The sequence below is a fragment of the Hibiscus syriacus genome, unplaced genomic scaffold (genome assembly GCF_006381635.1).
Source record: "Hibiscus syriacus cultivar Baekdansim isolate YM2019G1 unplaced genomic scaffold, ASM638163v2 tig00110831_pilon, whole genome shotgun sequence".
NCBI classification, from domain to species: domain Eukaryota; kingdom Viridiplantae; phylum Streptophyta; class Magnoliopsida; order Malvales; family Malvaceae; genus Hibiscus; species Hibiscus syriacus.
In genome coordinates this window covers 2,400,001-2,407,915 of record NW_024062882.1, presented here as the reverse complement: position 1 = coordinate 2,407,915, position 7,915 = coordinate 2,400,001, and the positions used below count along the sequence as shown (strand labels likewise).

General features: G+C 34.6%; 1 long non-coding RNA gene across 1 annotated transcript in view; it reads left to right on the top strand.

Moving 5' to 3' along the window:
• Nucleotides 1-3,341: 3,341 nt before the first annotated feature.
• The window catches only part of LOC120142656, a 12,138-nt gene continuing 7,564 nt past the window's right edge, over nucleotides 3,342-7,915 (top strand). The window contains exon 1 of the long non-coding RNA XR_005517870.1: nucleotides 3,342-3,352. This is a non-coding gene — a long non-coding RNA (uncharacterized LOC120142656). The remainder of the gene's footprint in view (nucleotides 3,353-7,915) is intronic.

Genomic DNA, 7,915 nt, shown 5'->3' with positions numbered 1-7,915 from the left:
CCTGGTTAACAAAAGTTCACGTCGTGCTTCCCCTATTTTTCTCTTCTCCCTTTTTGTCTTTGCAACCTCCCAGTATCGGTTTAACCATTCACCACAACGCAGTCGAGGGAGTCAAAAATCAAGGGTTTCCACAGGTAATCCTCGTTCTCTATTCCAACATTTGTGGGTTTGTTGATTTCTATTTTGTCTGATTTAATGGGTTTGATGCTTTTACTTCATATATGTTTTTTTTAATCGAGATTTGTTGCATGCATGCTTGTTTTATTTTCTATTATTTGTTTAATCGCTACTGATTTGTTCATTTCATAGGTTGTTTAAGTGGGTTATTTCGGTTTTTTTACTTCAGTGGACTCTTATACTAGTTCTTGATCTCTTTTTGATTTTTGGGTTTTGATGGATTATGTATTTTGGTTCAAAAATGTTGAACTTTGATTGTCGTGTGATATATGTTTTTTTATGCTTGTTGAAATGTTTACAGACATATCTTGTTTCACTTGACTTGAAGTATCATTGTCCTAAATGGACAAACCTCAAAAAGAATCTCGTATCCGTTACTCACTTCCGAGTCCAAGCGATATAGGTCTAAATGACCCTACAATAATATATATTTCGAGGATTTTTGGAAGGTTATATTATGTTTGAGATTCTTTTGTTTAAAAAAAATGAGGAGTAAGAGAGGTGTCTTTGCTTCCCAGTTCCCACATATGTATTTCATTCGCTAACTATAATGGTTCCAAGTTTTTACCTAATTGCCATGTTTCAGATGGATTTACTTTTGGTTGCTTATGGTTGGTTGTGGACTTTTCATTAGTGAAGAGGCTTTAAATATCTGAGTCTGTCCTTTGCATTGGTACTTAATGTTTCACTAACACAACTTTTCCTACCTTTTTCTGCTTTCTATGTTGTTTGGATTCTTCTTTTCATTTGAAGTATCAATATTTGACATTTTGTGTCGGACATATAGATATGTGGATATGACCTCCAAAGATCTTCTAAATGCATAGAAATAACTTTAAAAAATCTAATAATACATGTATTCGACACTCATACTTACGTTCGAGTAGCATAGTTCCCTTTTTATTATTTTGCTAGTTTAACTAAACACTCCATCTTGAAATTTAATATTTGTTTTTGATAAATGTAGGTTGGCATAACTTTGGCACGGATGCTATCATTGGATGGAACATGACATTCCTTTGTTGAGTCTCTCTCAAGAAATGCCCTATACATAATATCCACAGTTCTCTGGGTATACTGGTTAGTGGCATCTTATCTTATTATTTATTTTAGTCGAATTTTGTAACTATATGTTGCTCCGACTTTTCATTCTTTTCTTGAAGTGTTTATTTCTAACATTTTTGTCTGTCATATGGGTACTAGCATATGACTTTTAAGAATCTTCTGTCTAATATAATCGTTTAAGACATGTAATCCTATCTGATGCTCACACCCGAATTCAAGTAACGTAAAATACGATTATTAACTTAGATAAGAATACATTCTTTGAATGATGATTACGAATATAGGCAATGAGGCTTTCTCATGTTACAACCATGTGCTTCAACTTAAATTACAATAAGCACAAGACAGAGATTTTAAGGCTAACACTAAGAACGTTAGAAGATATCGAATAGGCTAACATTAATAATTTATTTAACATTGTTAGGGTTTGTTCCAGTTTCGAATAGGTTTTTTAGATTTTATGAATGGGTCATAACCCTTGAACATTGTTCTATAGCATAGTACAAAATGAATTTGTTAGAGTTACTTTGTACTCGGTAATTTGGGGTAAACATTTTGTTCTTCATATCTTACATAAATATTTCATCAATCATCAGTTATAAAGTTGTAGTTTTGCTAATACTTTATAATTATTTAGGTTGGTAAGTAATGGTTGATGGATAAAGCATGGATTTCGTCTGATAGGTTATCTGATGCATATGAAGTGGGTGTAAACACCTTTCTAGACTTTGCACAAAGTAATGATCCAAATTAAGATCTTATTTGATGTCCTTGTATACATTGTATCAATTTGTGGCACCACTCAATTCAGACCGTGCGCTATCATCTGTTTGCCTATAGCTTCGATGAAAGTTATAAGGTTTGGTCTTTCCATGGAGAAAGACAGCCCGAGCTTGATTCTAGATGCCCTAACAAATCTATTCCTCCCGACTTTGATTATACAAGAGATATGCTACATGATGCCTTCAGAGATGTAGAAAAAGAACCCGATTCATTGAAGTCACTTCTTGAAGAATGTGAGAAGCCACTTTACGTAGGGTCAAAGTATAATGCACTTAGTGGATTATTGAAATTCCAACATATCAAGGGTTAATTTGGGTGGTCTGAGGCTAGTTTTGAAGTATTGTTAGGTGCCCTAAAAGATGTCTTACCATTAAACAATAGAATACCTAACTCCCTATATGATGCCAAGAAATTGCTAAAAGGAGTAGGTCTACAATATGAAAAAATTCATGCATGTGAAAATGATTGTGTTCTATTCTGGAAAGAACATAAGGAAGCTTCTCAATGTCCAACTTGTGGCACATATCGTTGGAAGAAGAATACCAAAAACGTACCTTCGAAAGTTTTGTGGTATTTTCATCCCAACCCCAGATTTAGGAGAATGTTTTCGTCACCAGAAATGGCACAAGACTTAACTTGGCATGCACAAGGTCGGGCTAATAACGGTATGCTAAGTCATCCTCGCGATTACCCCTCTTGGAAGCTTGTTGATAGAACATGGAAAGAATTCAGAGAAGAAAAACAGAATCTTAGATTAGCCTTGTCCGCTAATGGTATCAATCCTCACAAGTCATTAAGTTCCAAGTATAGTTGTTGGTCGGTTATCTTAATAACTTATAATCTACCCTCTTATTTATGCATGACAAGAAAATTCATGATGTTGACTCTATTGATATCAGGTACAAAACAACCTGGTAACAATATTAATGTCTACTTGGCACCATTGATAGCAGATCTAAAACTCTTGTGGGAAACTGGCGTGAAGACATATGATGCTTATATGAAAGAATACTTCAATCTAAGAGCAATATTACTTTGGACTATAAATGACTTTCCCGCATATGGTAATCTTTCGGGGTGTGTTACCAAAGGTTATTATGCGTGTCCAATATGTTCAGAGAATACTTGTTCACAGTGGTTGCCAAATTCGAAAAAAGTATGCTTTCTTGGTCATAGAAGATTCCTGTCACTTCAACATCCTCTTCGTAAAAGAAAAAAAAGATTTCAACAACCAACAAGAAGATGGTGTTATAAAAAAACCATTATCAGGTGAAGATATTTACGACTATCTGACGAGGTTTGAGACTTCATGGGGTAAGAAGAAAACGTCTAAGAAGAAAACGTCAAAGAAGGAAAAAGAAAGCATCGATGAGAGAGCTAAATTTTGGCACAATAAATCGATTTTTTTTAACTTGAATATTGGAAGAAGTTGCTCGTTCATCATCAGTTAGATGTTATGCACATAGAGAAAAATGTGTGTGAGAGTGTTTATGGGACATTGTTGAATTTTCCTGCCAAGACAAAGGATGGGTTAAGAGCACGACAAGATCTTGAGGCGATGGGCATTAAGCCTGAATTACAAACTCAACCAAGAGGGATTCGTACTTGGCTTTCACCTGCGTGCTACATATTGAATACCACGGAAAAACACTGGTTTTACAAGACCCTCTTTGCCATAAAAGTGCCTGATGGGTATTGTTCAAATTTCAAGAATCTCGTGTCTGATGATGTATCAAAGATGAATGGTTTGAAGTCTAATGATTGTCATGTACTGATGCAACAACTTCTCCCTTTTGCAATAAAGGGGGTGTTACATGTGAAAGTGAGGAAAAAAATCATAGGTTTTGTCATTTTTTCAACATGTTGTGTAGTAAAGTCGTTGATGTTAATAAGCTAGGCAAGTTGCAAAGTGACATCGTATTAACTTTGTGTTTGTTAGAGAAGTATTTTCCTCCTTTGTTTTTCAATGTCATGATCCACTTGATGGTGCATTTAGTTAGAGAGGTGAGGTTATGTGGCCCGGTTCATTTTAGGTGGATGTATCCATTTGAGAGATACATGAAAACACTCAAAGGCTATGTACGGAATCATCATCGACCCGAAGGTTGTATTGCAGAATGTTATGTGGCAGAGGAAGCCTTGGAATTTTGCTCAGAATACTTAAAAAACATGAAATCAATTGGCAATCCTCATGAACGTGTTGATGAAAGAATTTGTACCGGTAAACCTTTATCATGGGGTACAGTCGAGGTTGTAGATGCTAAGCTACTTGATGAAGCTCATCTTTATGTATTACGAAACACTGCTGATGTGGAGCTATATATAGAGTAAGAACCACTGTGTCTTCTTTGTACTCTATGTAATGCATTAAACTTTTTCTAACTTCTAATATGATTTTATCTTCAAATATTATTTAGGCAACATATTTTGGATTGAAGGATCATAACCCTCGTGCCTCTCGAAATAGTAAATGGTTGCAGACTCAGCATAGTCGAACATTTATTAGTTGGCTTAAGACCAAGGTTGATACACATTTCGCTAACGGGGAAGACATTTTTGAGAGTGTTCGTTGGTTGGCCAAAGGGCCAAGTTTTGCTGTGAAGAAATATAGCGGTTTTGCCATAAATGAGTATCGGAACCATACAACACCTCGAGATGAATCAAGAACAACTCAATGTAGTGGAGTATCTCTAGTTGCACATGATATGCAGATTTCTAGTGCAAAAGACTCTAATCCCGTGTATGGAGCTATTACTTACTATGGTCGTATATAGGAGATATGGGATCTTGATTATCGCATATTCACTATTCCTGTTTTCATGTGTGATTGGGTTGATAGTCGTGGAATAAAAAAAATGATTTTGGATTCACAGTGGTTAACTTTGCTAGGCTTGATCACCAATTTGAACGCTTCATATTAGCTAGTCAAGCCAAACAAGTTTTTTATGTTCAAGATCAACAAGATGCGAATTTTTATGTTGTCAGCTTCACACCACATAAGATGTACAAGTATGGAGCAAATGGTGAAACTGATGATATGTTGGAATACCATGCTACTTTTGATTTTTCACAAGACTCCCCTTTAGTAGAACTTGATGATGATTTCTTGTGTACACGCCCGGATGGCGAGGGCATATTAATTTAAAATATTTTGTACAAAATAAAATCTTTTTGAACTTTTTGGTATGCTTTTATTTCAACATCTGTATGTTATTAATTTTTTCCCAACTGCAAGAAATAACAATGTACTAACTTTTTTTTATTTGAATCATGTTGAAACAGGTTGTACTTGGTACCATGGAATCGGATCAGTCTTTGATTCATGATGAAGACTCTAAACAAAGAGGTCCGACAATAAAGGGAAAAACTACTAAAGGAAAAGTTATCGTTACTTAAAATAAAAAGGGTGTTCCGATTGGCGTTGAAGCAACGAAACTTGCTTCCTTTGAGGGCATGGTAGCAAGATCAATGGTTCCTATCACTTATGCCACTTGGCGAGATGTTGAACAGGAAAAAAAGACTTATGGCAATACATTTTGGTAAGTCAAACATATGATCTTAACTTCCAATTAATCTTTTTTTGTTAAAAATAATATTTTTTAATTAATGCTTTATGTTTCAGATGAATTTTGAACTTGATCCAAGGAGTCGGAAGAATACCCTTCAATCCATTGGGACAAAGTGGAAGAACTTTAAGCATTATTTGTATAAGAAATTCATTGAGAAGTTTAAGAATGACCCTAATGCAAATTTGCTCAACCCTCCAGAGATGTATCCTTATTTGAAGATAGATGAGTGGAAGGTTTTTGTATCGCAAAGACTTTCAAATAAATGGGAGGTTAGAAACCAGTTTTTATTTGTCTGTATTTGTTATATATATTAGTTTTAGAAACCAGTCTTGACTGTTTTAATGTTTCTAATGCAGGAAATAAGTCAGAAAGCTAAAAAAATGCGTGGACAACATAGATACAATCATCGGTTGAGTAGAAAATGATATGATGGACTAACTCTTGAGATTGTATGTAGTAAATTACTTGAATAGTTTAGATATGCAGTTGTTTATGTTAATTCATTGTTGTTATTCTTTTGAATTTAGATGCAAGAAACGGGAAAGGAGGAAGACGAGATTGATAGAGCATTGTTGTGGAAAAAGGCAAGACAAATGAAAAAATGAGGTTATGACCCGAATGTCCAGATTGTTGTTGATAAAATGGTAAGTTCCTATGAACATTCCTACTTTATTTATTTTCATCTTATTGTTATAGCACCATATGAGCTTTAATCTTTTAAATATTTTGAATATGAATATTTGCTTTCACTACAGGAAGAGATGTAGAAGTCAAAAACTTTAGGAGAGGTCAGTTGTGAAACAAATGACATGCTTACCCAAGCCCTAGGTACCCAGGAACAACTTGGGCGTGTACGAGGGATGGGCAAATTTGTAAGGTCACGCCAATACTTTTACTTACCCAATACCGTGAAGAACTACTTAGATGGTCAGAAGAAAAAGATTGAAAAAAGGTTCAACAAAATTGAAGGTGCAATAGAGAAACTACAAAAAGGGATAAATTATGCTTCTAAAGGCGCAAGTTGCCAAGGGTGGGGCAAAGCAGATTTTGAAGACAACCCACCTGAGGAATTACTTGTAGGTCTTATTAAATCATAGTACGAATTAAATGTAAGTCTTGACTACAACTAATATATATATAATTTGTAGGATACTTCTTGTTATCTTGCGATTGATATTGCCTCCAATATAGTTTCCAAAGGAACGGTAGTGAAGCACAATGATCTATCAAGTATTACAAAAAATATCAGTTTTCTTTTTTACTTTTTAGAATATTGTATCTTAGTAATAACTTTATATAACAAGTGAAAACATTGAAGTAATGATGGAAATGAGTGTGCAAGGAGATGCTTTACTACTGTTTCCACTATATGAGGAGTTCATTTACAAGGTTAAAGATGCAGTGGGGTTCCTACTGAAGTGGCCTAGATATATAGTCATTCGATGCTATGATTTGTTAATATTTTCATTTATTTAAAGAAATTATATATGTCTAATGTAAATGATATATTTATATTTTTTTTGTAGGAAAAAGTGTTGGCGTTTATGGGGAAAAAACGTGTGAACGGAGATGAAGTAGAAAGTAATAAAGGAAAAAACGATAAAGAGAACTTGTTGAAAAGGAAGAGGAGAAAGGACAAGGGACACTAAAGACGGAAAAAGAGAAAGAAAATGAAGAGGGTAAAGGAGAAGGGACACTGCAAAGGAAAAAGGAAAAGTAGAATGGACACCAAAAAGGGAAAAAAAGAAAGAAAATGATGAGGGAACACCGCAAAGGAAGAGTAGGAGAGCACAAATGAGGACAAGGCTAAGAGTTGAAAACAACCGTGTTTTGAAAGTGTTTGCACGTATGGTTGATATACAACTTAAAAATGTGGAGTCCGTGAAAGTGCAATGTGAGGACGATATGTTTGGGTACGAGAGTTTCACGTACATAACTTGGGAAGATTTTGAAGTGGTTTTTACTGTGGATGAGATGATAGGTTCTGCGATTATTTGTTATATGATGTAAGTGCATAATTTTAATTTTATTCAAACACAATATATTTAATCATCGTACTTGTCTAATGTTAATATATAGGTACTTGTTTGAGGAAATCAAGAATGGGCCAAAAATAAATCATGGAATTTATTTTATGAGCTCGTCTGCAATCTCTCCATCAGGACGTAAGGCAAAATTCAAAAATAGCGATGAGGCAATTCGAAGCGTTGCAGATCGATTGTCTCTAAGAAATGAAAATGACATCGTCCAAGTGCCATATAATCCCGAGTTTGTTTTTTCATTTGATTATCAATATATTTTAGAAACTTAATTTGGTTTTT